The sequence below is a fragment of the Triticum urartu genome, chromosome 7 (assembly GCF_003073215.2).
Source record: "Triticum urartu cultivar G1812 chromosome 7, Tu2.1, whole genome shotgun sequence".
Taxonomy (NCBI): domain Eukaryota; kingdom Viridiplantae; phylum Streptophyta; class Magnoliopsida; order Poales; family Poaceae; genus Triticum; species Triticum urartu.
In genome coordinates this window covers 195061277-195087944 of record NC_053028.1, presented here as the reverse complement: position 1 = coordinate 195087944, position 26668 = coordinate 195061277, and the positions used below count along the sequence as shown (strand labels likewise).

The 26668-nt window shown below is 45.8% G+C and overlaps 2 long non-coding RNA genes across 3 annotated transcripts; both read right to left on the bottom strand.

The window, feature by feature from the left end:
- Positions 1 to 8915: 8915 nt before the first annotated feature.
- Positions 8916 to 9780, bottom strand: LOC125523880. Its single transcript, XR_007290471.1, has 2 exons — positions 9600 to 9780; positions 8916 to 9274 (listed from the first exon to the last, which is right to left on the bottom strand). It is a non-coding gene; the product is annotated as an uncharacterized LOC125523880 (long non-coding RNA).
- An 11429-nt stretch (positions 9781 to 21209) lies between these two features.
- Positions 21210 to 23196, bottom strand: LOC125522967. 2 transcript variants are annotated; one of them, XR_007290061.1, is made up of 4 exons: positions 22458 to 23196; positions 22053 to 22287; positions 21698 to 21856; positions 21210 to 21595 (listed from the first exon to the last, which is right to left on the bottom strand). It is a non-coding gene; the product is annotated as an uncharacterized LOC125522967 (long non-coding RNA). The 2 variants fall into 2 exon arrangements; XR_007290060.1 differs by having other exon boundaries at positions 22053 to 23195.
- Between the last annotated feature and the right edge of the window lie 3472 nt (positions 23197 to 26668).

Genomic DNA, 26668 nt, shown 5'->3' with positions numbered 1-26668 from the left:
TGATTGCCTTCCGTATGAGTGGCAGTCGCGGACGAGCGATGGTCTTTTCCTACCAATCTATCCCCCTAGGAGCATGCGCGTAATACTTTGTTTCGATAACTAATAGATTTTTGCAATAAGTATATGAGTTCTTTATGACTAATGTTGAGTCCATGATTATACGCACTCTCACCCTTCCACCATTGCTAGCCTCTCTAGTACCGCGCAACTTTCGCCGGTACCATAAACCCACCATATACCTTCCTCAAAACAGCCATCGTACCTACCTATTATGGCATTTCCATAGCCATTCCGAGATATATTGCCATGCAACTTTCCACTGTTCCGTTTATTATGACATGTTTCATCATTGTCATATTGCTTAGCATGATCATGTAGTTGACATTGTATTTGTGGCAAAGCCACCATTCATAATTCTTTCATACATGTCACTCATGCATCATCGCACATCCCGGTACACTGCCGGAGGCATTCATATAGTCATATCTTGTTCTAAGTATCGAGTTGTAATTATTGAGTTGTAAGAAAATAAAAGTGTGATGATCATCATTAATAGAGCATTGTCCCAAATAAAAAAAAGAAAGGCCAAAAAAGGGGCAATGCTACTATCCTTTTTTCCACACTTGTGCTTCAAAGTAGCACCATGTTCTTCATATAGAGAGTCTCTTGAGTTATCACTTTCATATACTAGTGGGAATCTTTCATTGTAGAACTTGGCTTGTATATTTCAATGATGGGCTTCCTCAAAATGCCCTAGGTCTTCGTGAGCAAGCGAGTTGGATGCACACCCACTAGTTTCTTTTGTTGAACTTTCATACACTTATAGCTCTAGTGCATCCGTTGCATGGCAATCCCTACTCACTCACGTTGATATCTATGGATGGGCATCTACATAGCCCGTTGATATGCCTAGTTGATGTGAGACTATCTTCTCCCTTTTTGTCTTCTCCACAACCACCATTCTATTCCACCTATAGTGCTATATCCATGGCTCACGCTCATGTATTGCGTGAAGATTGAAAAAGTTTGAGAACATCAAAAGTATGAAACAATTGCTTGGCTTGTCATCGGGGTTGTGCATGATTTAAATATGTTGTGTGGTGAAGATGGAGCATAGCCAGACTATATGATTTTGTAGGGATAACTTTCTTTGGCCATGTTATTTTGAAGAGACATAATTGCTTAGTTAGTATGCTTGAAGTATTATTATTTTTATGTCAATATGAATTTTTGTCTTGAATCTTTCGGATCTGAATATTCATATCACAAGTAAGATGAATTACATTGAAATTATGCCAACTAGCATTCCACATCAAAAATTATCTTTTTTATCATTTACCTACTCAAGGACGAGCAGGAATTAAGCTTGGGGATGCTTGATACGTCTCCAACGTATCTATAATTTTTGATTGCTCCATGCTATATTATCTACTGTTTTGGGAAATGTTGGGCTTTATTATCCACTTTTATATTACTTTCGGGACTAACCTATTAACCGGAGGCCCAGCCCAGATTTGTTGTTTTATGCCTATTTTAGTGTTTTGAAGAAAAGGAATATCAAACGGAGTCGAAACGAAACGAAATCAACTAGAGAAGTTATTTTTGGAACGAAAGCCACCCGATGGACTTGGACCCCACGTCAAGGAAGGAAGGAGGAGCTCACAAGGGTAGGGGCGCGCCCACCCCCCTGGGGCGCGCCCCCTGCATCATGGGGCCCTCGTGGCTCCCCTGACGTGCTTCTTCTGCCTATATAACTCCATATACCCTAAAACTTCCAGAAAGGAGATTAGATCGGGAGTTCCACCACTAGAAGTCTCCGTAGCCACCAAAAACCAATCTAGACCCGTTCCGGCACCCTACCGGAGGGGGCAATCCTTCTCCGGTGGCCATCTTCATCATCCCGGTGCTCTCCATGACGAGGAGGGAGTAGTTCTCCCTCGGGGCTGAGGGTATGTACCAGTAGCTATGTGTTTGATCTCTCTCTCTCTCTCGTGTTCTTGAGGTGATACGATATTGATGTATCGCGAGCTTTGCTATTATAGTTGGATCCTATGATGTTTTCTTCCCCCTCTTCTCTCTTGTAATGAATTGAGTTTCCCCTTTGAAGTAATCTTATCGGATTGAGTCTTTAAAGATTTGAGAACACTTGATGTATGTCTTGCCGTGGATATCTGTAGTGACAATGGGATATCACGTGATTCACTTGATGTATGTTTTGGTGATCAACTTGCGGGTTCCGCCCAAGAACCTATGCATAGGGGTTGGCACACGTTTTCGTCGTGATTCTCCGGTAGAACTTTGGGGCACTCTTTGAGGTCCTTTGTGTTGGTTGAATAGATGAATCTGAGATTGTGTGACGCATATCGTATAATCATACCCACGGAAACTGGAGGTGACATTGGAGTATCTAGGTGACATTAGGGTTTTGGTTGATTTGTGTCTTAAGGTGTTATTCTAGTACAAACTCTAGGGCTGTTTGTGACACTTATAGGAATAGCCCACCGGATTGATTGGAAAGAATAACTTTGAGGTGGTTTCGTACCCTACCATAATCTCTTTGTTGGTTCTCCGCTATTAGTGACTTTGGAGTGACTCTTTGTTGCATGTTGAGGGATAGTTTTATGATCCAATTATGTTAGTATTGTTGAGAGGACTTACACCAGTGAAAGTATGAACCCCAGGCCTTGTTTCCTAGCATTGCAATACCGTTTATGCTCACTTTTATCACTTGTTACCTTGCTGTTTTTATAATTTCAGATTACAAATACCTTTATCTACTATCCATATACCACTTGTATCACCATCTCTTCGCCGAACTAGTGCACCTATACAATTTACCATTGTATTGGGTGTGTTGGGGACACAAGAGACTCTTTGTTATTTGGTTGCAGGGTTGCTTGAGAGAGACCATCTTCATCCTACGCCTCCTACGGATTGATAAACCTTAGATCATCCACTTGATGGAAATTTTCTACTGTCCTACAAACCTCTACACTTGGAGGCCCAACAACGTCTACAAGAAGAAGGTTGTGTAGTAGACATCATCCACGTCGACCCTCGGCATGATGGTTGGAAGAAAATGACAAGTTCATATCAAAAGATCGTTAACAACAATACCAATTTGCGGACGATAAGGTAGTACAAGTACCAATACCAAACTAACTTATAATCTTTTTAGTCCTGGCCCTAGTGTTCGTCTGGTAGAAAATCTTGCAGAGGACCAACTCCCGCTCCTTCTCTTGCTCCAGGTCCCCGAGGTGGTACTGGTGCATCACCCAGTTGGTCCTCCGCTAGTCGAAGTTCTTGTTGGTGTGCAGCACCAGAACCTTTTTGCTGCCCGTATGCCGGCCGTTGACCATCACCGGCAAGGATTGCCGGTGTTGTGCCACATCGCGTGCATGCCGCACTCTGACTGTATCTTGCAACGCGTCCACGTGCCCCTTTTGAACGCCCTGGAATTGCGCTGGAAGAAATGCTTGCTTAGGCCTCAAGGTGCTCGATCAGCTCCTAATCCGTGGGATCAAACTTGACTCCAGCCGGCAGCATCGGCCAATCCTTCTTCGACTTGCATGGGTTAATTCCAGTTATATGGTACTCAATGTATGATCAATCGACTGTTTTAAGTGAATGATGAAAGATTTCGATAGATAAGTGGTACTCCAAATCTGAAGTCCAGAATACCCGAACACGCTGCCGGGATTCTTGTGTCACCTCACGTGCAGCGTGTTGTCACATCAATTCAATGTGTGGACATGATGAATATGACCGACGTACACTAGTACTGCTACTGTACTACTTACTAGTCATATTTAGTGTCACATTTTAATCATAGGTTTAACTAACAAGTACACAGTTGAAGCCTAGGTGATATATATATATAGGGAATGGATTTGCTACCCACACTAGCTCGGGTGGTGGTTATCGGAACCGTTGGTTTGCTTTAAGATCCGCACTTTTAGGTGGATAAGGTTCTGGTTTCATCAATTATTGAATTTTGCCAAGGAATATGAGGAAAGAGAGGCTGTACCTTTCTGGAGTGGCAGACCCAGGAATGGAAACCTACTCTCTGTCTTCGCAGGCGCACTCAGAACCAAAAGCAGCTTTGGCTTTCTGAAGTGGCAGGGGCGGTAGGAACTACTTCAGGCTAACTTCTGGAATCAAGCGATGGTGGCAAATTACTAAAAGTTCTGGGCTACCGCGTGGCGGATGGGCATCATAAAAACTGCCATTTTTGTATAGCCAACTGAAGAAAAGTTCGGCACCCTATGTACTAGGAAATCGATTTTGACACATCCTGTCATTTTTTTCGTCTAGATAAATGAAGACTGTTGCACCGTTCGGACTAGTGATTGAACTGCCACATGATGAAGATTATCCTCTACTGCAGAGGGGCGTGAATGTATGCAGGTTACATTGTGCATCCAATGGCAATAGGTGGAACCTGTAGAAACCGCAAGAGTAAGATCGCCGGAACGCCTAGCTCAGATGACGGTGGTCGGCTGCGCTACACCGTCGAGGCGGCTCTCAACCAGTGCTAATGTTTGGCACGCTCGTATACTATGTTGCTGGCGTGCCGATCTCAACTGGTGCTCGTGTTGTCCGTCTCGTACTCTGCGACGCCTGCGTGGCGCTCTCAACTGGTGCTTGTGTTCGCCACGCTCCCACTCTGCGCCGCCGCACTGGCGCACGCCGGCTCCATCATCCAAGAGGAGGAGTAGGAATCCGTCTTCCCCGTGCTCGTTCTCTCTGTCGCCGCCGGCCTAGCGCATGTTGGCCGTGTCCCAAAAAGGAGCACACGAGCCGGCTCCCAGGCCTCATGCTGACGTCCATGCGCGCATTGGTAGCAGGTGAAACCCATGAACGCAGCGCTGGACGTGATGCAGCCCAATCCAATGAAGGAGAGATGGACGAACACGAACCACCGCACAGGAATATGAACCATAGGACGACCACGATGACAACGGCGGCGGCATCGCTATAGCCTGCTCTTCCGATGCTATGTGTTCTCTGGCAGCTACTGCTATGAGGAAGCCAAACTATACTCCTCCTCTTGGAAGATGTTGACGGAAATATGCCCTAGAGGCAATAATAAAGTTATTATTTATTTCCTTATAATCATGATAAATGTTTATTATTCATGCTAGAATTGTATTAACCGGAAACATAATACATGTGTGAATACATAGACAAACAAAGTGTCACTAGTATGCCTCTACTTGACTAGCTCGTTAATCAAAGATGGTTATGTTTCCTAACCATGAGCAATGAGTTGTTATTTGATTAACGGGATCACATCATTAAGAGAATGATCTGATTGACATGACCCATTCCATTAGCTTAGCACCTGATCGTTTAGTATGTTGCTATTGCTTTCTTCATGACTTATACATGTTCCTATAACTATGAGATTATGCAACTCTCGTTTACCGGAGGAACATTTTGGGTACTACCAAACGTCACAACGTAACTGGGTGATTATAAAGGAGTACTACAGGTGTCTCCAAAGGTACATGTTGGGTTGGCGTATTTCGAGATTAGGTTTTGTCACTCCGATTGTCGGAGAGGTATCTCTGGGCCCTCTCGGTAATGCACATCACATAAGCCTTGCAAGCATTGCAACTAATGAGTTAGTTGCAAGATGATGTATTACAGAACGAGTAAAGAGACTTGCCGGTAATGAGATTGAACTAGGTATTGGATACCGACGATCGAATCTCGGGAAAGTAACATACCGATGACAAAGGGAACAACGTATGTTGTTATGCGGTCTGACCGATAAAGATCTTCGTAGAATATGTAGGAGCCAATATGGGCATCCAGGTCCCGCTATTGGTTATTGACCGGAGACGTATCTCGGTCATGTCTACATTGTTCTCGAACCCGTAGGGTCCGCACGCTTAAGGTTACGATGACAGTTATATTATGAGTTTATGCATTTTGATGTACCGAAGGTTGTTCGGAGTCCCAGATATGATCACGGACATGACGAGGAGTCTCGAAATGGTCGAGACATAAAGATTGATATATTGGAAGCCTATGTTTGGATATCGGAAGTGTTTCGGGTGAAATCGGGATTTTACCGGAGTACCGGGAAGGTTACCGGAACCCCCCGGGAGCTAAATGGGCCATGATGGGCCTTAGTGAAAAAGAGAAGAGGCAGCCCTACATGGGCTGCGCGCCTCCCCCTTCCCCTAGTCCTATTAGGACTAGGAGAGGTGGCCGGCCCCCTCTCTCTCTTTTCCCCCTCCGTGAATCCTATTCCAACTAGGATTGGGGGGGAATCCTACTCCCAGAGGGAGTAGGACTCTCCTGGCGCGCCACACCTTGGCCGGCCAGCCTCCCCCCCTCTAGTCCTTTATACACTGAGGCAGAGGCACCCTAGAACAAACAAGTTGATCCACGTGATCTATTCCTTAGCCGTGTGCGGTGCCCCCAGCCACCATATTCCTCGATAATACTGTAGCTGAGTTTAGGCGAAGCCCTGCTGCTGTAGTGCATCCAGATTATCACCACGCCGTCGTGCTGACGGAACTCTTCCCCGACACTTTGCTGGATCGGAGTCCGGGGATCGTCATCGAGCTGAACGTGTGCTCGAACTCGGAGGTGCCGTAGTTTCGGTGCTTGATCGGTTGGATCGTGAAGACGTACGACTACTTCCTCTACGTTGTGTCAACGCTTCCGCAGTCGGTCTGCGTGGGTACGTAGACAGCACTCTCCCCTCTCGTTGCTATGCATCACCATGATCTTGCGTGTGCGTAGGAATTTTTTTGAAATTACTACGGAACCCAACAGATGTGACTGGCATGCATGTGCCATGCGCTAGGGCGGGTGGCACAGAGCACGAGCGCCCAAAAATAGCACTAGTCCAGAGCGGCCTCGATGTCGTGGTGCAGCCGACCACGACCATCGAGCTAGGCGTACCGGCAGCTGACTCCTACTTATTTCTACTTGTTTCATCTGCTGCGGTTGGATGTACAACGAACAGCCTATATGCATTCACGTCCCTCTGTAGTAGTATCTCTGATAGGGTAACAGCAACTCGATCTATATTGCTCTCTGAATTGGTAGCAAGATTACAGACCGATACACGAATGGGGAATTTCTCTCTTGCTAACCCTAGGATGAAGAACAGATGCCGCCACCGCCGTGATCTACTGGATGGTTGCTGGAGTTGGTGACTTGTGCTTAAGTAGTGGTAGGCTGGGCCGTCACCCACTCCGGCCCACAGAAGCGTTTGTTAGGCCTGCGGGCTCTGTTGGGTCGTGGCTCATTGGGCTTGGTCCCTCCTGCCAGTGGGGTCGCCGTAGCCGGGGCGCTCACATCCCCCCCTCTCCTTGAGTGGCGGCTTGACCCCAAGCCGCAGTTTGAGGGAAGCGATCGAAGAGAGCAGCACGGTCTTCCCAGGTGTCTTCCATGGCAGAGTCCGGTGACCAACGCACCTTGACTTGCTCCACCATAGCGCCATTCTTCTGGCGCCAGCGAGTCTGGAGTATCTCCACGGGAATGGCAAGCATGTCAGTACAGATGGGAAGATCAGGAGTTATGACCGTACCAGGGAGGAGTGCTCGGCGAAGCTGCGACACATGAAAAATGGGGTGGGCGGACGCATGTGCCGGAAGCTGCAACTTGTAGGCGACAATGTTGATCTTCTCGATGATTGGGTATGGGCCATAGAACTTGAATGACAGTTTGTGGTTTCCCCGCGGAGCCACTGAAGATTGCACGTAGGGCTGAAGTTTCAGATAGACACTGACCCCTACGGCAAATTCTCGGAAAGAGCGGTGTTTATCCGCGTTACTCTTCATTCACTGCCGAGCACGATGCAGATGCTGTTGAATCAGATTCTGCATCACTACACACTCCTCCAGCCATGCTTCCAAAGACGGCACCGAGCAGGAACTTGTTGCAATGATTCCCCATTGCTGCGGTTCATAACCGAACAGAGCTTTAAAAGGTGACATTCCTATAGCTGAGTGGTGTGAGGAATTGTACCAAAATTGTGCCAAGGGAATCCAGAAACTCCAGCGATGAGGACACGCGTGCGTGAAACAGCACAGAAAAGTCTCCATGCACTGGTTCACGCGCTCTGTTTGACCATCCGTCTGCGGGTGGTTGGTTGTGCTCAAACGTAGCTCAGTGTCGGCATAACGAAACAGTTCCTGCCAGAAGTGGCTTGTAAATACTGGATCTCCGTCAAATAGGATGGCACGAGGGAAACCATGAAGCTTATACATGTGTTGCATGTACAGCTTGGTCACCTTAGCTGTCGTGTAGGGGTGGGCAGTGGGCAAGAAGTGAGCATACCGAGTCTTTTTATCCACCAGCACCCAAAGACAGTTGGCCTTGCCGGACTGAGGTAAGCCGTCGACAAAATCCATAATGATTAAGTCCCATGGGCTTGGTCCCTCCTGCTAGTGGGGTCGCCGTAGCCGGGGCGCTCACAATCTCGTACGTGAGAGGATCAAGTTCTATAAAGATGTATCTAGGATAGGAAAAGGGCCTATGTAACACATCCAGAAAACTCTATGTGGTAAATGTTGCGCTGCTGTCTCGGACGTGCAATTACTACGTCCGGTGCTAGTATTTGCATACAAGCGTATCTGCCTCACCTTAGTCAAGCGCTCTTCTCCGAGGTAGCATCATTTGATTGAGAAAACATGCAGGTTTTGGCAGATGGGAGCGCGAGCAATGGAGCGTAGCTCGTACTGCTGCAAACCCAGGGGCCTGTGGTGAGCTTTGAAAACATTCGTCAGATCTATCTCTATGAAACCTCCCACACTCAACTGCTTTTTCAGTACGGCGCCCGTCAGTTCTATGTAGCTGGGAAATGGGCTAACAACCCAGTTGTTGCAACACATCAGTGAACATCCAACATTGCGTCATTGATGCACACATAAAAAAAGGAATGTAACCCATGAAAAAACACGTGTGAACCAATACTTACTTGCTCTCCACATAAAAATGAAATGTAACTTATGGAAAAACACATCAGTGAACATCCAACTAAATCTAGCAGCCCCCCAAACACCATCTCGACGTACTGTCTTTTCTCGTCATTGAACGAGGAAATCGGATCGTGCAACTTCTTCACGCCGCATCTCGAGCCGGTTGGGGGCGCCTTTCCATTGTCCTGGTTCTGATCTTCCTCGTCCGGCTCAGGCTCCACAACGCCGCCAGGAAACCAATCCCCTCTTCGTCTTCTGATTCGAATGATACATTGTCAATCAGTCGGGGCGCGTTCGGCCCTGAAGGTAGAACCCCGTACCCATCCATCCTGGGACAGAAAATGGACAGCAAAAGATATTCAGTTTTTCCGACGTCTCACATTCACCATTACAGGATCATGATGCGTTCACATCAATTCCTTGGCTGTGTAGTGGGACAAAAAATGATTTTCAGATTGAGTTTTGTTTGGGTCATGTCAAGGAAAATGATTTTGCATGAACAATCTATACAAAACGCCAGAAAATGATTGTTGAGCGCGAGAAATCGGATCGACACCGTAGACATGAAAAAAGCACTGCAGGAACGCTACCGTAATGCGGTGCGCAAATCGTAATCCTGGTCTACAAAAGGCATTAGGTTGGAGACGGATATACCTTAGATTGCGGTGTGCGCCGCCCTGTGAACGAACGCAGTTCGTCAATCTTGCGTTGTGCTTCAGCCTCTGGTTTGTTGGTATCGCACACCGAATGGACTGCTTGGCTTCAGGAAGATTATACTATAGCTGGTCTCTTAGCCGGCCCCACTACATGAGTGCGATCACGGACCGCCCCTTGCTGTCTGCGCGATAACTTCCAAGGGGAGCCGACAAAAAAAATGTCAGGACATCTGTGAACCCTGGATTCCATGGTAGTTCATTTCACGGGGTGAGCTTTGACTTTTGTTCCAGCAAATCAAGTGCCTTTCCTACCGCCCATCATTGTAAAATTTCATGGATAATTGATGATGTGTTTTTTTGTTATATACGCTATAGCGTGCTTGCTGTTGGGCGGTGTCCCGATTTTTGTCTCACCCGTTGTGTTTTACTTCCTCAGTTTCTAAGGGCAACTCCAATGGGACAACTCAAACGGACGGCGCATTTGTCCGCTTTTTGTCCGTTTGAATCGGCCGCCTGCCCGTTGTCCGCCCAGTTTTGCGTTTGGGTCGGCAATGCGCTCAACGTGCCGACCCATTTCAAATCCGCATTCAACTTTTAAATAAAAAAGGCCCGCGACCGATCATGCCAGTGGTCATGTCTCATGCCGGCATCATGCCAGCGCCGGCATACAATGCCGGCTTCAGAAAACACCACAGTTCATGTTGGCGCACTCATCAGCCGGCCGGCACACATGCCAGCACATAAAAAATGGTGGGACTTGAGTTCGACCACGCCATCGCGGCTCCCGTGGTCATGCCGGCACACCTGCCGGCATACAAAAAAGATGGCCCCTCGACGCCATAGATCACTCGTCGTCGAATTTGAGCATGTCGGCCTGCATCTTCTTGAACCACGGCCTCTTCCTTGGTGACAAGGCGTTGAGATCCACCTTCATGATCTCCACCCCGGTCATCATGCTTGCAAGAGCCAGTTCTTTCGCCTTTGTCTTGGCGTCGTCGGCCTTAATCTCTAGCATCTTGGCTTGCTTCTACGCCTCGAGCTCGAACATCTTGGCTTGCTTCTCGGCGTCAAGATCAAGCCTCCTCCTTTGGATCTCCATGAAAGCATCCATTTGCTCCGCCTTGAAATGCCGGCGCCTCGGGATCGTAGTCAGCGCCCGGCGCACCACCCTCGAAGATGAGGTGTTGCATGTAGTCCTCGTCGACGGCGGACGACATTTCCTCGAACAGGTTACGGGCGTCCGGGAGACCGCCGGCAGGCACCTGTCGCGCGCGTTTCCTCGTGCCGCCGGACGACGAGCCACCGACCACCGGGGTGGCGTTGAGGTCGATGGGCGCGGGCATGGGCGTGGAAGGCGCGACCATGCTCACGTCAGGTGAGCATTCCTCGGAGAGGCGGGAGGCCTGCGGGTAGACGTGGAAGCCAGGGGCCAGGTTGCAAGCCGATGCGCGGGGTGAGTCGGGCATCACCATCCGAGGAAACGCCGACGAGCCGGTGCTGGCCGCGGCGATAGCGGCTTGGACGAGGCTGTGCTGGCTAGGGTTTACCCCAAGCATGTAGAGCGCCTCCCTCGTTGCCGCGGCGACGCGGGCGTAGGTGAACTCCTGCTGCGCGGCGGCGACAGCAGCGGCCTCATCCCTCACGTCCGCGGCATGCCTCCGGCCCTTCCTCTTGGCCGCCTCCCTTGCCCGCTGTTCGGGCGTCAGCGCCTTCTTCGGCTTGGTCGCCGCGGCGGTCTTGCGCGGGGCACGAGGCTTGCCTCTCCCGAAGGGGGCGACGGTGCCGGACGAGGCGAGGGAGGCAAGGCCGGCGGCGGCATCGAGGTCGAGGTCGATGGCGTCCTCCATGGCTGGTTGGGGGCGGGGGCGCGCGCAGGCGGGAGCGTTTTTGGGGAAAATGGGGAGAAATGGTGGTGGCAGCCCATACAGAAACATATAGATGTATATAGACACATTTTAGAGTGTAGATTCAATCGTTTTACTCCATATGCAGTCCATACAGAAACTCTAAAAGATTAAATTTAGTAATGGAGGGAGTATTTTTTAACGGACCCTTTTAAATGTAAGAGCATCTATAGCTGGGTGCCTCAAACCCCCTTAAATGCCCAAATGCTCAGTGACCAACAAAAAACCCGAACTAAATGGGCGCCTCAAGCGGGCACCCCTCATATTCAGCCTTAATCTCGGACGGATTTGGGAGGCCCGGACGCGACCGCGTGTGTCCGCCACGACGGACTAACAGTCGGTCCCACACGAAAACACTCCTAAACTCGGTGGTCCGAAGCTCATCTCTTCCGTCGGACTGACGGCGCCATGTGTCACCGCTTCGGTGTGCTGCGTAATCCCCTAGCTCGGCTATTTAAGCTGGACGCCTGCACCAAAATTCCACTTGACCACATTTCCTCCCTTCCCGTCCGCTGCAGCCGCCATTTTCTACTCATCGGCCGCTCGCCATCCGCCGCCACAAGTAGCCATGCCACCTTGCCGCCGGGTAAGGAGCTACCTATATCTAACACTGGAGCGCCGACTGCAGCTCCTTGAGATGATCCGGTCAAGGCGCGAAGCCCGGATCGTCGTGGGGTTACCTCCGAATGCGGTGGATCCAGAGGAGGATTGGGAGGACGCGGTGCAGGAGGAGGACGAGGACGATGCGGGGGACGTAGGGGACGTGGATATGCACGCGGAGTAGCAGGCAGTCGTTGATTCCCTCCAGGCAGAGGCAGAGGCCAACTGCCATTACCTCTAGGAGGCAGAGCACGCCGTGGCCGTCGACGAGATGCTCATATATATGGTTGAGGAGGAGGAGTCGGATCCCTCCTGCGCGCCCATCTACACGGTGCCCGACACGGAGATCATGGACATCTCTGTCGATGAAGCGTAGTTTAGGCTAGTTCTTGATACGCTTGACTCTCGACTTGTTAGGAGAGAGCAGTCGCCAGCTCGCGAGTACGTTGTGGTCAAGCCAGCATTAAACGACCCTTACATAAGACTGATCTGCCCATTCAAGCGTGCGATAACGCGTGCTAGAAAAAACACGTGGGGCCATTTCTCCGTCATATACGGCGAAATTTCCTTCTTTGTATCCAGATCAACTAACCCCTGCACTACCACGTAAGAATCGTGTAAATGTAAGCATTGTGGCAATCCATGGTTCTGACAAAGTAAAAATGGAGATTCATGTGTAAATGTAAGCGTTTCGATGATGCTATATCTATCTATCTATCTGTCGCTCCATCTCTCTCTAGTCCTCCAACACCTTATTTGATAGGCATGCACCGTGAAAACTACACAGTACCAAATGGAGTGTCGGTGGGTGCAACGTCCACCTTATAGATAGTGTTCTTGTCCACAAAAAAGGGTGCCTTTGTGTAGGTATGCACGGTTCCGAAGTAAAATTGAGGTTTCTGTTTAAAGTAAGACTTGCATTGATGCTATGATAGCTATATATCGCACATTCTCTCTCTAGCCCTTTAACACCTGAAAATGTATGATGGTTTCGCGTGATAGGTCCAACTCATCATTATATAAAAGGTTCACATTCGCATGAAATAGGATGCCCCTGTTGTGGGGCTGCATGGTTTCAACAATGCAAACTGGAGGTTCCTTGTGTAATGTAATTGTTGCGGTGATGCTATATCTAGCTAGCTATCGCTCCCTCTCTCTATAGACCTTTACCATATGATATAACACGCATGTACAACAAAACATTTCCACAGGCGTCGACCGGGGTCAGTGCGTTTAATGAATACTAGGAAAAGTCAGAGTCATTTTCCTATTATATGAAACCAATTTTAGTACTGTCATGGCAATACAAAACACAACCAAGGTTTCAGAGAAACTCGCATGAGTGGAAGGGTGCGAATAGGTCCAACATCATCCTTATATGGAAAAGGTTACATTCAGATGTAATAAGGTGCCCCTTGTGTGTGTATGCATGGTTCCAACAATGCAAATTGGAAGTTCCCTTGTGGTGCAAGTGTTGCGGTGATGGTATATCCAACTATCTATCGCTCCCCCTCTCTATAGACCTTTACCATATGATATAACGTGCATGTGTCGCAAATGTTTACACAGGTGCCGACTGGGGTCGTGGGGGTGCAACATCCATCTTATATAGAAGGTTCTCATGCGCAAATAAAAAGGTGCCCCTAGGGAGGCTGTGCATGGTTCCGAGAGTGTAAAAAAGAGGTTATAGATGTGATGTAAAGCATTGCGGTGATTCATGTGTAATGGATGGTTCCGACAAAGGAAAAATGGATGGAGGTTCATGTGTAATGTAAGCATTCCGGTGATGATATACCTATATATATGTCGTTCCCTCTCTCTATTGACACACATGCATCGTAAAAAAATGCAAGGTCCTGAATGGTGTCGGTGGGGTGCAACATGCACCTTATAGAGAAGGTTCTCGCCTACAGAAAAGGGTGCCCTTATGCAGGTATGCATGGTACCGACAAAGTAAAATGAAGGATCTACATGTGGTGCAAGCGTTGTGGTGATCCGTAGTTCCGGAAAACTAAAAACATGCTATATCTATCTATCGTTCCTTCTCTCTCTATTCTTCTAACACCTTATTTGACAGACATGCATGGTAAAAAGAATCACACGGTCCCGAATGGTGTCGGTGGGGTGCAACGCCCATCTTATGGAGAAGGTTCCCGCCCATAAAAAAGGGTGTCCTCTTATGGGTATGCATGGTTCCGAGTCTTCCGACAAAGTAAAATGGAGGTGTCGGTGGGTCCAATGTCCACTTTATACAGAGGGTTCTCGCCGACAAAAAAGGTGCCTTCATGCGGGTATGCATGGTTCCGACAAAGTAAAATGAAGGTTTATGTTTAATGTAAGCCTTGTGATGCTCTCTCTCTCTCTCTCCTCACAAATGTATGATTGGTTCCCGTGATAGGTCCAACGTCATTCTTATATGAAAGGTTTCATGTTCAGATGTAATAGGGTGCTCCCTTGTATGGGTATGCATGGTTCCGACAATGCAAACTGTCATGTCATTGTGTAATATAATTGTTGATGTGATGCTATATATAGCTATCTATCGCCCCCTCTCTATATATACCTTTACCATATGATTGGACGCGCACGCATCATAGTAGTTTATACGGCTGCCGACTAGTGTCAGTTGGTGCAACATCCATCTTATATGGAAGGTTCTTGTTTGTGAATAAAAAGGTGCCATAGGGGCGGGTCTGCATGGTTCCGAGAATGTAAAACAGAGGTTCTACATGTATACAGGTCATGACACGGCAATCGGTGGGCTCAAATGCTTTGATCGGGAACTATGGGGTTATGACAATGGACGTTCCTCTTGGTCCGTGTCACAACAAGTCATGCTGACTTGCCAGACCAGGTTTTGAGTGCATGTGATCACAGGACTCCCTTCCGCCTGTTCGATGTGTGGGGGGGCACCCTACGACTTGAACCTTCCTACGTGATTGCCCGGTTTGTGAGGAAATTGCCACATCAAAGTTGTGCGTTGTTTATTTAAAAATCACACCACCATTTCATAGATATATCTAGGCCACTTGCAGGGTGGAACCGGCTCTTGCAGAGGAGGCGGATGCCTCGTTCAATAAACAGAGATAAAAGAAAGAGAGAGAACCCATGGAAGGGAAAGAATGGGTGCATGCCGCATGCGAACCAAATCAAGAGGGAAATTAAGAGCATCTATACTTTGCAAATCTGGCCCTCAAATGCCCGAGGAGTGGCGAGCGCGTCCACGGATACTAACCGGTCAAGTCTCAAATTTACCTTCACACAACCGAACTCCTCAACTATCATATCTCAAACCCGTACAAACTCATGCAACTACGTCAATACATTACACACATCGCCCAACTACTCCATCACTACTAACATGCTACCGGAATACCAAAATTTGGCATGTTTGGCTATGGTGGAGATCATCCACGGCCGCCCTTGCTCTTCCCGGTGCCCTTGTCCTCCTTCTCGTGAAAGTATGGGTCAAAGACGTAGTGGGGATCGAGCCGGATCTGCTCATCGTCGGAGCTGTCGTTGGAGTTGTCGCTATCCTCCTTTGGTGGCAGTCCGGCTATGGCTCAGACCACCCGATTATGCTCTTGGGTGAGGGTGCGCGTGTTCCTCCGCTGTCGTTTCTTCACAATGCGGGTGTGGAAGGCTTCCTCCTTTGCGGCCACCCACGCCGCCGCCTCCGCTGCTGACATTTTGCCGCATTACGGGCCTTGGCGGACCTTATCCTCACCTTCCCACGGACTCATAGTCCACCCGGCCGGTGATGGAGGAGAGATTTTCTGGCTACCGGGACTGCGATGATCCAGCCCCAGAGGACACGAGCGCCCGTTGAGCCAACGCTGTGGAGTCACACCGGACAAGTCCTGCCGTCGTTGGGGCGTTGTCCTCCTGGCAACGGCGGAGTGCAATGCGGACTGTCATTGCCTCCTCCAACCCGCATGGGATCACACCCCAGTCGATGGATCCGGATTGGCCGGAGTCAGATTAGCTGCCCGTCATGCCGGAGACGGCTGGAAAATGTCAGAGGTGAGCTTGGTTGGCGAATGGAGTGGAGTGTGAAGTGGCTATGGTTTGGTCATGCGAGCGGATGGGGAGAAATATATGTGGGGTTGGGTGGGCCAGCGTGGGCCGGGTTCGACGTGACATACGTGCCCGGGCACCCCATATCCGTCCAATATTTGGGGTGGACATGGGGTGCTAGTCAGACCGGGCGTTTGAGGCCTGTTTGAGGCGTTCGTCTAGATAGAAATTTCGTGACCGGGCGACTCGCCCGGGCGTATGAAGCAGGGCACCTGGTTGAGAGAGAATGAGAAGATGCAAAGAAGAGAACTGCATTGGGTTGATCTAGTTTTGGATGGTGTTGTTTTAGGGACATGTACACCTGTGAAGGGACGAGGCAATAGTATGGTATAGCTACGATGCACCCGTACGCATCCTTCCGTCACGAGCCCATCCCACCTTGTTGCTGTGTGCACCTTTTTTATGACTTCTAGGGGTCACGGGAGATTGCGAGCGCGTGCTCCTTTTCACAATGGCGGTACGCAATCATTTCAGCCAGCTCGACTTTGCTATAAAAGAAATGAACGCGGGCATTCAAATCCTTCAACTAGCGAATCCGAGAGATATCCATCGGTCCAAACGCCCACACTGTCCTCCGCAGTTCTCGTAGCTGCCAGCCATGTCGAGCAGAAGCTCCGTTTGTCTTGGTTCGCGAGCGTATCCCCTTGGGTGGCCCCTTTCTCTTTTGACTACTTCGCCGTCGCCGCATGATAGCACGGTCCCGTACCAGCTTGTCTGACAAGCGTGCCGCGACCTCCGAGGCCTTTGGGGTCTAGGTCAGCCACGGGGGCGAACTCAAGCTACCTCCCGTCGCTCTCCACAACGGCGAACTGCACGATGATCCCCAGCAGAGGAGTGCGGTTGGACATACTCTAGAGGGAACCCCTTCCTTGACACAAGGCTTAACCACTCTCTCGTCACGGCGCTAGAACGCAGAAGGCTCTTCAAGACATCGATGTGGATAAACACTTGCTCGAGGAGTCGATGAAGCCAAGGACCATAGAAATGGATCCCGCGTGATGGCGGCCATGGCTGTTGCGAAATGATGCTTGGCTATGTGTGGAGAATGTGCTGAATCTGGTGCTCCCCTGATGGCTGGCACGATGGTCTTATCTCCATCCGCGCCAGGCTGCGTGTCATCACGGGGCACTGATCGAAAAACCGGTCTGTTGGTGCAGGCATGCCCCACGTTGGGCGCCTTTTGACTTCTCACATGCCTGTGTCACGAGAGAGTTACAAAAATGTGTAAGGTGCTGGGCGTTGTGACAACTAGAAAGTATATAAATATAAACAATGAGTAATAGTACACCGCAAACACGATCGTTGATTCCACGATGGTCAAACCATTTTTGGCGCCTGAGATTTTTTGGGTGATGCCCGTCATTATTCTTTGTGCACTTGAGTCAAACAGGTGAGGCCCTGCGCGTGCGGATGCATGTGCCACGTTTGTGACGTGTCGATGGGGTTGGTATGCTCCAAAAGGGAAATCAGCATACATGCATAGCTATCGGCGTGTGCACCTTTTTTTCCAATTTTCTTCACATCTTCTATTTGAAGTAACGGCCCGGAAATTTTCTTCACATCTTTCTTTTATCTGCGGTGTCCAAAAAAGGCCGTAGACAAATGCAACCATAGAAAAATATGCCTACTACTTCAAAAACATAAATAAATAGCTACCAAAACGAGAAGGCGCCTACAAGAACAGAACGCATAATAAAAAAAGGAAACATGGGTGGAAGGTTTGCACCTTTGGCCGAGCGGTTCTCTACAAATCCTAGAATCGTTTGAACATAACACGGGCGGGCCCCTACCTGCCGGATTGCATCACGCCAGCCTAGTGTCTGCGCACTACAGTGCTCCCGCAAGCAGCGTGGTCCATCATCCGCTATAACAGGAAATAATCATCCAGTGATTAATAACACAAAAATGCAAATAGGGAAAGTGGAGGGACCAGATCCCAATATGAACAAGCGCTCGTGATTGCATCTGCTCCAGCATAGTTTCATATGTTTGCTTTTCCCTATATATATATATATATATATCCAATTGGATGTAAGGCATCATGAACTGTTATTGTTGACATTACCCTTGAAGCCTAAGTTGAAGCCTAAGTGATATATATATATTAAAGTAATTTAGAAAATGATACAAGTTCCACCGAGTTCGTATTTTCGAGCTAATTTCTTTAACCTTACATCCGAATACAGCAAATGATATGGCGTTGGAAAGCTTGAACAAATGCGAAACTTTTTTGTATATATTGTTTCTCCCGATTTCTTATGATTTTAAGTCAATTTTGAAAATGCTAAAAACGTATTTTCCCCCTAATATCTACAAACTTTATCGGAATGTGGCAAATCATATACCGCTGAAAAGCTATGGAAAATGCGAAACTTTTTCATGTTGATGGGTTTCTCTGATTCCTAGCCGTTTTCATGTAATTTCGAAAACGGCGAGATCATTCGTTCTGCCATTATCGTGAAACAGATTCTTCAAAAATGCACCGCGTGAAGAACCTGAACTTCTCGACATGTGTACCTGAACTTCACTCTGTTTTTCACATGATTTTTTTGCTCGTAGCTCTCCACCCACTCACCGGAATTGAACAAGTGATATACCGACGGAAAGCTGCTGTAAACACGCAACTTCCCCGTGTTGATCGTTTTTTCATACTCGCGACAATTTTAAAAGTTTTTCATCTCAAATTCATTCACTATAGTAGTCGAACTTCTTACTGTTTTCACGTTGAACTTCTGTGATGTATTTTCATTTGTAATTTTCTATCCATTCGTTAGTGTTACACAAATGATACTCCTTTTGTACAAACCCCATTCATAATAATTTTTTTAACTTTCTCCGACCGAGGAGTTGAACTTATAACAACAAAACTTTTAGTATTTGCTTTTTGTTCTTTTTTTAATACAAAATGCACATCGTGTAGTACGTGAACTTCTTGCAGTTATCAATTGAACTTCTCTTGGTTACGTGAAAATATCTGAGTTTTTTATAAATATTTATCTAAATTTCTTAATCCATTTTTATGAATTTCGAAGCGCTCTATTTTTTAAAAGTTGAACTTCTTGTTATTTTATTTTTGAACTTCTTGTTTTCACTCTTTAATAACGAGGAAAATCTGAGTTTTCTATAATCATCGAACTTCTCTATCTTTTTAATATGGACTTCCTGGTTTTACTTAATAATATTTTTATGAATTTTGAAGCGCTCTATTTTTAAAAGTTAACCTTCTTGTTGTTATTTTTTTGAACTTCTTGTTTCCACTCTTTAATAATGAGGGAAATCTGAGTTTTCTATAATCATCGAACTTCTTCATCTTTTTAATATGGACTTCCTGGTTTTATTTTCTTAATCTTTATAATTTGAATATTTTATTTTCTTTTTGAAATCAAATTGCTCCCAAATAATAATTGAACTTCTTTGTGTATTGAGAGAATTATTTTAAAATGCAAAAAAGCAAAAAAAAATCGAACATGGAAATACAAGGTGAACATATCTCGCAATAATTTTTTAACTTCCCCGGACAGAGTATGTGAACTTCTTGAAACAAACCTTTTAAGCTTTTAGTTTTCTATTCTTATATTCTTATCTCAAACGCATTCCGTGTAGTAGTTGAACTTCCCGCTGTTTTCACCTTGAACTTGTGTCACGAATTTTTGTTCAACCTCTCTCACAAGAATTTTTAAACTTTATCGGGCCGAGCACTTGAACTTCTAACAACAAACCTTTAGCCTTTGCTTTTTCATTAAATTTTTTCATACAAAATGCACACCGTGTAGTATGTGAACTTCTGGCAGTTATCAACCTGAACTTCTCTCGGTTACGTGAAAATATCTGAGTTTTTAATGAATATTAATGTGAATTTCTTAATCCTTTTTTTATGAATTCTGAAGCGATCTATTTTTAAAAGTTGAACTGCTTGTTATTTTATTTTTGAACTTCTTGTTTCCATTCTTTAATAATGAGGGAAATCTGAGTTTTCTATAATCATCGAACTTCTCCATGTTTTTAATATGGACTTCCTGGTTTTTTCTTAAACCTTTTTATGAAATTTTGGAGCGCTCTATTTTTAAAAGTTGAACTTATTGTTATTTAATTTTTAAACTTCTTGTTTCCATTCTTTAATAAAGAGGAAAATCTGAGTTTTCTATAATCATCGAACTTCTCCATCTTTTTAATTTGGAGTTCCTGGTTTTATTTCTTTTAGTAATGGAAAAAAATCCTACTTTATGATAGACATCGAGATGCTCCATTTTTAAATTTGAACTTCTAGGTTTATTTTAACAGAGAAGATATTTTTATAAAAAAATTTGAGATGCTTTTTTTAATGACCTTTAGGTTTGTAACAAGCATTGAACTTCTTCGTCTTTTTAATTTGAACCAATAGGCTTTTTCTAGAAATGAGGAATGCTTTCTTATAATTTTTAAAATGATCATTTTTTAATTTGAACTTTAATGTAATGGTATAGGAAAACGGGGAATGCTTTTTTATAATTTTTGAAATGATCATTTTTTAGTTTGAACTTCAATGTAATAGTATTACACAAAGAACAACTAAAAAAGCTCCAACTATTCCATGGCACTAGCACACGAGCAAACATTTTTTCAGCCTACTACTAGTTTTTCATTTGACTTGCTATGAACATTTTGTTCGACCTGCACATAGCGCAATCTAGGAGGAGCTATACAACAATGTTGTGTCGGCACGACACAGAAGCGCACACAGAGGACTTGATGATGCATCTTTTATGCCACTCTGGGCAGCGTTATTTGTGCTGTAATAAACGTCGAGTTTCCCCGTTATTTAAATTTGAACTTCTAGTTTATTTAAGAAACGAGGAAAATCCTTTTTCTTTAAAACTGCTGTGAATTATTCTACCTTGTTTTAATTTGACCTTCTTTGTTTTTTTGTAAATCAAAAAATAATTTTTTAGTACAAAGATAAATCATGTGTGTTTTCTTAATTTGAATTTAGGTTAATTGTTTATAAACTAAAATATTTTTGGATCGGTGCACTGACTTTTTCACAATGATTGATTTTGCCGACAGGATTTAGTAAAGTGTATATTTGTTTATAACTACAACAGAGGCTTTTTTTAACATGTACTTTCTGGAACGATTTTCTGTACATATAAAGATCTGAAGTGTTGATTTTCTCTATTTTCTTTAGCTGAGCTCTTGTGATGTGAGCACAAAGATGGAAACTGAAGAACATGCAGCTCTGTTCTTGGAGCATTCTCTGCACTTTGCTTTCCTCTCAACACACCAGTTGCCTTCTCTGCACTTTTCTTTTCTCTCAACGCACCATTTCTTTCTCAAAGAGTAGTTCTCAGAAAGCATCAGCCAGCACATACACACTGCTACATTCCCCAGCCTTTTTTTAGCCCCTAGAAGTGTTCAAAGAGAAAATAGATGTAGCCTGAAAATGACCAGGCGCACAAAAAAGTTCAGGGAGAATTAATAGCTATGGCCTGAAGACATAATCTCAAACACATGTAGATGAAAGTTTAGAGAAAAATACCATCGTTATAATTGTTTCTCTGAACTGAATGCCATTTCTTTTTATCTTTCACCAATGAAGATCGACTGTCACACATTCATCTCCTCAGTCCTCACGAGTAAAGTAAAAACAGGGTATGTACAAATGTTCATCCCAAATGAACACCGGTCATGAAATTTTCTGCACCATAAACATTGCAAAGCTCATTTCTTTTAACTGTTAAGAACTGATGATTTTCTTTTGTCAATGAACTCTTCTAACATACGTACTAGAACTTCTAAAAATTCAACATTTTTTTGTAATGGATATAATGAACTCCTTAATTTCAGACATGAAAATTATAGAATTTTGTTTATAGGCAATCAAACTGACGTACAGAGGAGACAAGAAGGTTCACGGAGAGAGACGGCGTCGTTGCAGCCAAAGACGGTGTAGGCGGTTGGCCTCGTCGGACGACATCGTTGCAGCCGAAGACGGTGTAGGCGGTTGGCCTCGTCGGCGATGCGTTGGAGGAAGGGAGTGCCGTCGCCGATAGCGGGAGATAAGGCCCGTGGAGGCACAGGGTCTCGCGGCCGCCAGCTCGAACAATAGTGCGTGTAAAAAGGATAAAACTGCAAAATTCAGTACACTTTCTATAGAACATCAAAACAACAACATTCAGTTCATATTCACAGAGGACTGTTTGTAGCATCTAGATTCAACGGAGAAGCATTATGCTAGAATAAGGTGGACTGCATATATTCTTCTTTTTGAACTTTTGCAACAAGTTAGAACTCTCAACTCTGTATGTATGCAGGTCGTGGGGAGGTGAGCGGCGGCAGTGTACGCGGGCATGAACATTGTTACTTCCCAAAATCACAAACGTGCTACCTGCAAAAAAATCACAAACGTGCTTCAAATGGATGGGATGGAAGTGTTGTGCTCACCCTCACCTTGGCTGCTCTGGACTGCTACTCGCGATGGCCCCGACCTCCCTGACGCTGCGTGGCTGGACTGGGATGGCGTTGTGTCCCCGTCAGGGCAATCGGGAGGAGGCGGAGGTGTGGGAACCGGGACGAGGAAGAAGGGGAGCGCGGGAACTCCACCTTGGGGGATCGTGCCAGAGTGGGGAGGCGCTTGGCGGAGCCGACAAAAACTTGGATCCCCACGGATGGCCCCCAATTTTTCTGGAATAGGAGGCAGGCAGAATGAGCCGGGGCAAGTAGGCGACTAATGTGGCGTCGGTTCTCCGGGGGAACGCAGGTGGGTGTGCGCAGCGGGAGCTTCCGAGGAGAAGATGAAGGTGGGGTGATGGCGGGATTCAGGGGCGATGGGGCGGGGCGGCGACCGGAGTTGGGGGCGATGGGGGCGGGGTGGCGACCGAAGCCAGGGGAGATGGGGGCGGGGTGTCGGGTGGGGCGGCACGTGGGTCAGCGGCGGTGGGTCGTCGGCGGGAGGCTCGCCGGAGCCGGGGGCTGGAGGTGGGTTGGGGTGGAGCTGCGCTGCCGTGGGGATTTTTGGATCGGGGTGGGGGAGGTTTTCTGTTGATCTCGGGAACGCACGATAATGCTACTCTATATATTACTATATATATAGGGTCGCGCTATTCGTCATCCTGAATGAGAAATAATTATTCTTCATCCTTTGTTTATTTTGATGTCAATGCATTATATTTTTAGGTTTCGTAAATTTTGTCTTAGTTCATATATAAAATGAGAACGTAAGAAAATATATACGCATCTTAAAAACATTTTATTTTACGTAAAATTACGAACGTAAAAACATAATGTAAAACATACATATATATATATGACTATTCATCATCCAGGATGCAGAATAAGTTATTCTTTCATCTGAGGTAATTTTACGATCATTTTGATTGATTCACTACGTAAAATTTGGCATAAGAAAATTAAAATATAGGTCATAATACAAGAAAAACTGCAGTTTATGTATATTTTGCACTATGTTTTTACGTTTGTAATTTTACATAACATAAAATATTTTTTACGATGGTTATATATTTTCTTACCGTCTGTTTTTACGTCGGAAATAAGACAAAACTTACGGAACGTAAAATTACGGTGTATTGATGATAAAATAGAGGGGAGTTAAGAATAACTATTCCTCACCCAGGGTGACGAATAGCGCGACCCTATATATAGTGATATATATATATATAGTGTTACTATTCATCACCCAGGGTGCAGAATAAGTTATTCTTCACCCGAGGTAATCTTACGATCATTTCATAATTAAATTACGTTTCGAATTCAAATAGTTACATTTCTATTGATTCACTACGTAAAATTTGACATAAGAAAATAAAAATATAGGTCATAAGACAAGAAAATTTACAGTTTATGTGTATTTTAGACTATGTTTTTACGTTTGTAATTTTATATAACATAAAATATTTTTTATAACGATTATATATTTTTTCTTACGGTCTCTTTTTGCGTCGGAAGTAAGACAAAACTTACAGAATGTAAAATTACGGTGCATTGATGGTAAAATAGAGGGGGATGAAGAATAACTATTCCTCACCCAGGATGACGAATAGCGCGACCATAAAAAAGTGTTATCAAAATAACGGTGCGGCCCACAAAGAGTGGCAGCGAGCGTTTTTTCGTGTTTTTTTCTAAACCATTCGTCGGAATGAGGCAAATGATACACCGTTGGATAGATATCGTCGAGGCGCATCTTTTTCATAACTATTGTTTTCCCTAATGCATTACGGTTTAAGAGCAGTTTCAAATTTACTAAATTGCGGAATTATGTTTTTCAAAAAAAATAAAATTCGGTACTGTTTTCGCTCTAGTTTTTTAACCGTTTGTCAAAACGAGGTGTGTAATATACCGCTGAAAAGCTATGGACGAGGCACAACTTTCATATGTTGAAATGTTTTTGAGATTCGTCACGGTTTTAAGTTAATTTTAAAAATCGTACGATGGACGATGAGTGACAGCGGCCGTTTTTCCCGAAATTTTTACAAATCGGTTGTCGAAATGATTCAAATGATATGCCGTTGGAAAGATATCGACGGGACACAACTTTTTCATGTAGAACACTCTCTCTAATTCCTTATGGTTTAAGAGCAGTTTTAAATTTACCGAAATGCGGACACTATTTTTCGCGACATCCAAATCGAACGAGTGAACTTCATCCGACAGAAAACCGCACTGTTTCGGTCGAAAACCGCACTGCATCAGACGGTCAAGTGAACTTCATGATTTCTTTTGTCAAATGTAAATTTTTCTCTAACGAGTTTTTGCTGTCGTTTTGTTCAATTTTTTTTGTGAACGAGAGTGGACCACAACACTTCCGGTAGTGAACCGTAACACTACCCAAAGTGGAACCTCATGAGTTCTTGTTGTCTTTTTTTCGTACTTATTAATTTTTTGCGCGCGTTGACCAAGCGAGTGGACCGTAGGGACTGAGTGAGTGAACTACATCTAATATAGAAGCGAGCTTCATTTTGAGATCTTTTTTGTTTTGTGTTTACCAAGTGGACAACAGAGGAGGTTTATAGCATACAGAATCTACACTCTCCACCAGCCAAATCACGGTAATGAACTGCAGTTTTTACAATGAACTAATGAAGTGCACTCTTCAACAACAACAAAATTGAGTAATGGGGCATCCAATAGAACTGCATCACTTCATCTTTTTTCCTGCAAAAACGAGTAAAATGAACCTTAATAGCAAACCATAGCGGACTTCATTTGCACTTTTTTCTCTTCAAAAATCACAAAGTCAGTAAAGTGCACAAGAGCACTAGTCAGTGAAGTGCACAAGAGCACTGCCGGACAGCATGGCTCTCGAAAATGAACCACATCTGAAGACAATGCGCACTGCAGATGTTCAAATCAGAGTGAATTTTTTCACATGTAAAATAAATGCAGCCTGTGACATCAAGGCAAGGCAAGCGAACAACAGAGACAAGACAAGTGTTCTGCAAGGAAAAAGATAGTATTTATCAACAAATTACAAAATAATTGCAGGGATGATATTAGTGCAGCACTACAAAGTTTGATATAACAAACGGCATCTATTTTTTAACTAGCGAATCACACTAGCTGGCAATTCACACGTACACCGCCAATGAGCTGCATGGTGTCGCCATCTATACTGCATCTCGTCAAACACAGCACGCACAGCTCGACTCGGCATGCATGCGATCTGCACACAAAATGTTGGAATTTTGCTAGTAGGCCTTTGGCCCAAAGCCCAACTAAAATTCTGAAATTCTCTTGGCCCATTCATGCACACATGTGAGTGGAGTGAGTGAGGCTAAAGTTTAGTCACACCCCAAAAGTTGAGAGAGAGTTGCACCTCTTTATAAGGTGAGCTCTTCTACCACTTGTATGAGCATGAGAAGAGGAGACCTACACGCGCGCTCCTCCTCCTCGCTCGCCTCGCCACGCCACGCCTCGTCACGACGCGCCGCGCCGCGGGTTGCGGGATTGAGCCGAGCCGAGCACAGAGCTATGCACGTTATCTATATTTTTGCTGCATGGGAAAATTAATGAGTCATTAATTAATAATTAACGGACGCGTTAATTACTGAACCGTTTCCGATTCTTTTGGATCGTGACGACTCGGACGTGGGGTTTACTCCCACGACCTACCTGGCCCGCACTATATAGTCAGGCAGACGTCTACCCTAGCCGCCACCGCTTCGTATGATTTCTCACCACCGTTCCAGATCATTGCGCCGCCAAGCAAGTCTTCTTCATCCCTCCTTCCGGCGTGCACCGTGAGAAGGGATAGCAGGCCTCCGGAACCCCGCCTCTCGTGATCCTGTACGGGAGAGGGGTGATCAGGTTTTTGGGGAGCGCACTCGCGCGACTGCTGGCAGCGACGACTTCGCGAACGACGACTTCTTCCCCGACCTCGGCAACCTCGTCCTCGATGACATGGGCGACAACGTCAATGCCGGCGGTGCTGCACCCGTTGCACCGTATGTGATTCTATCCTTCCTGTTCGAGATCGTGGTAGAATTCATGCTTC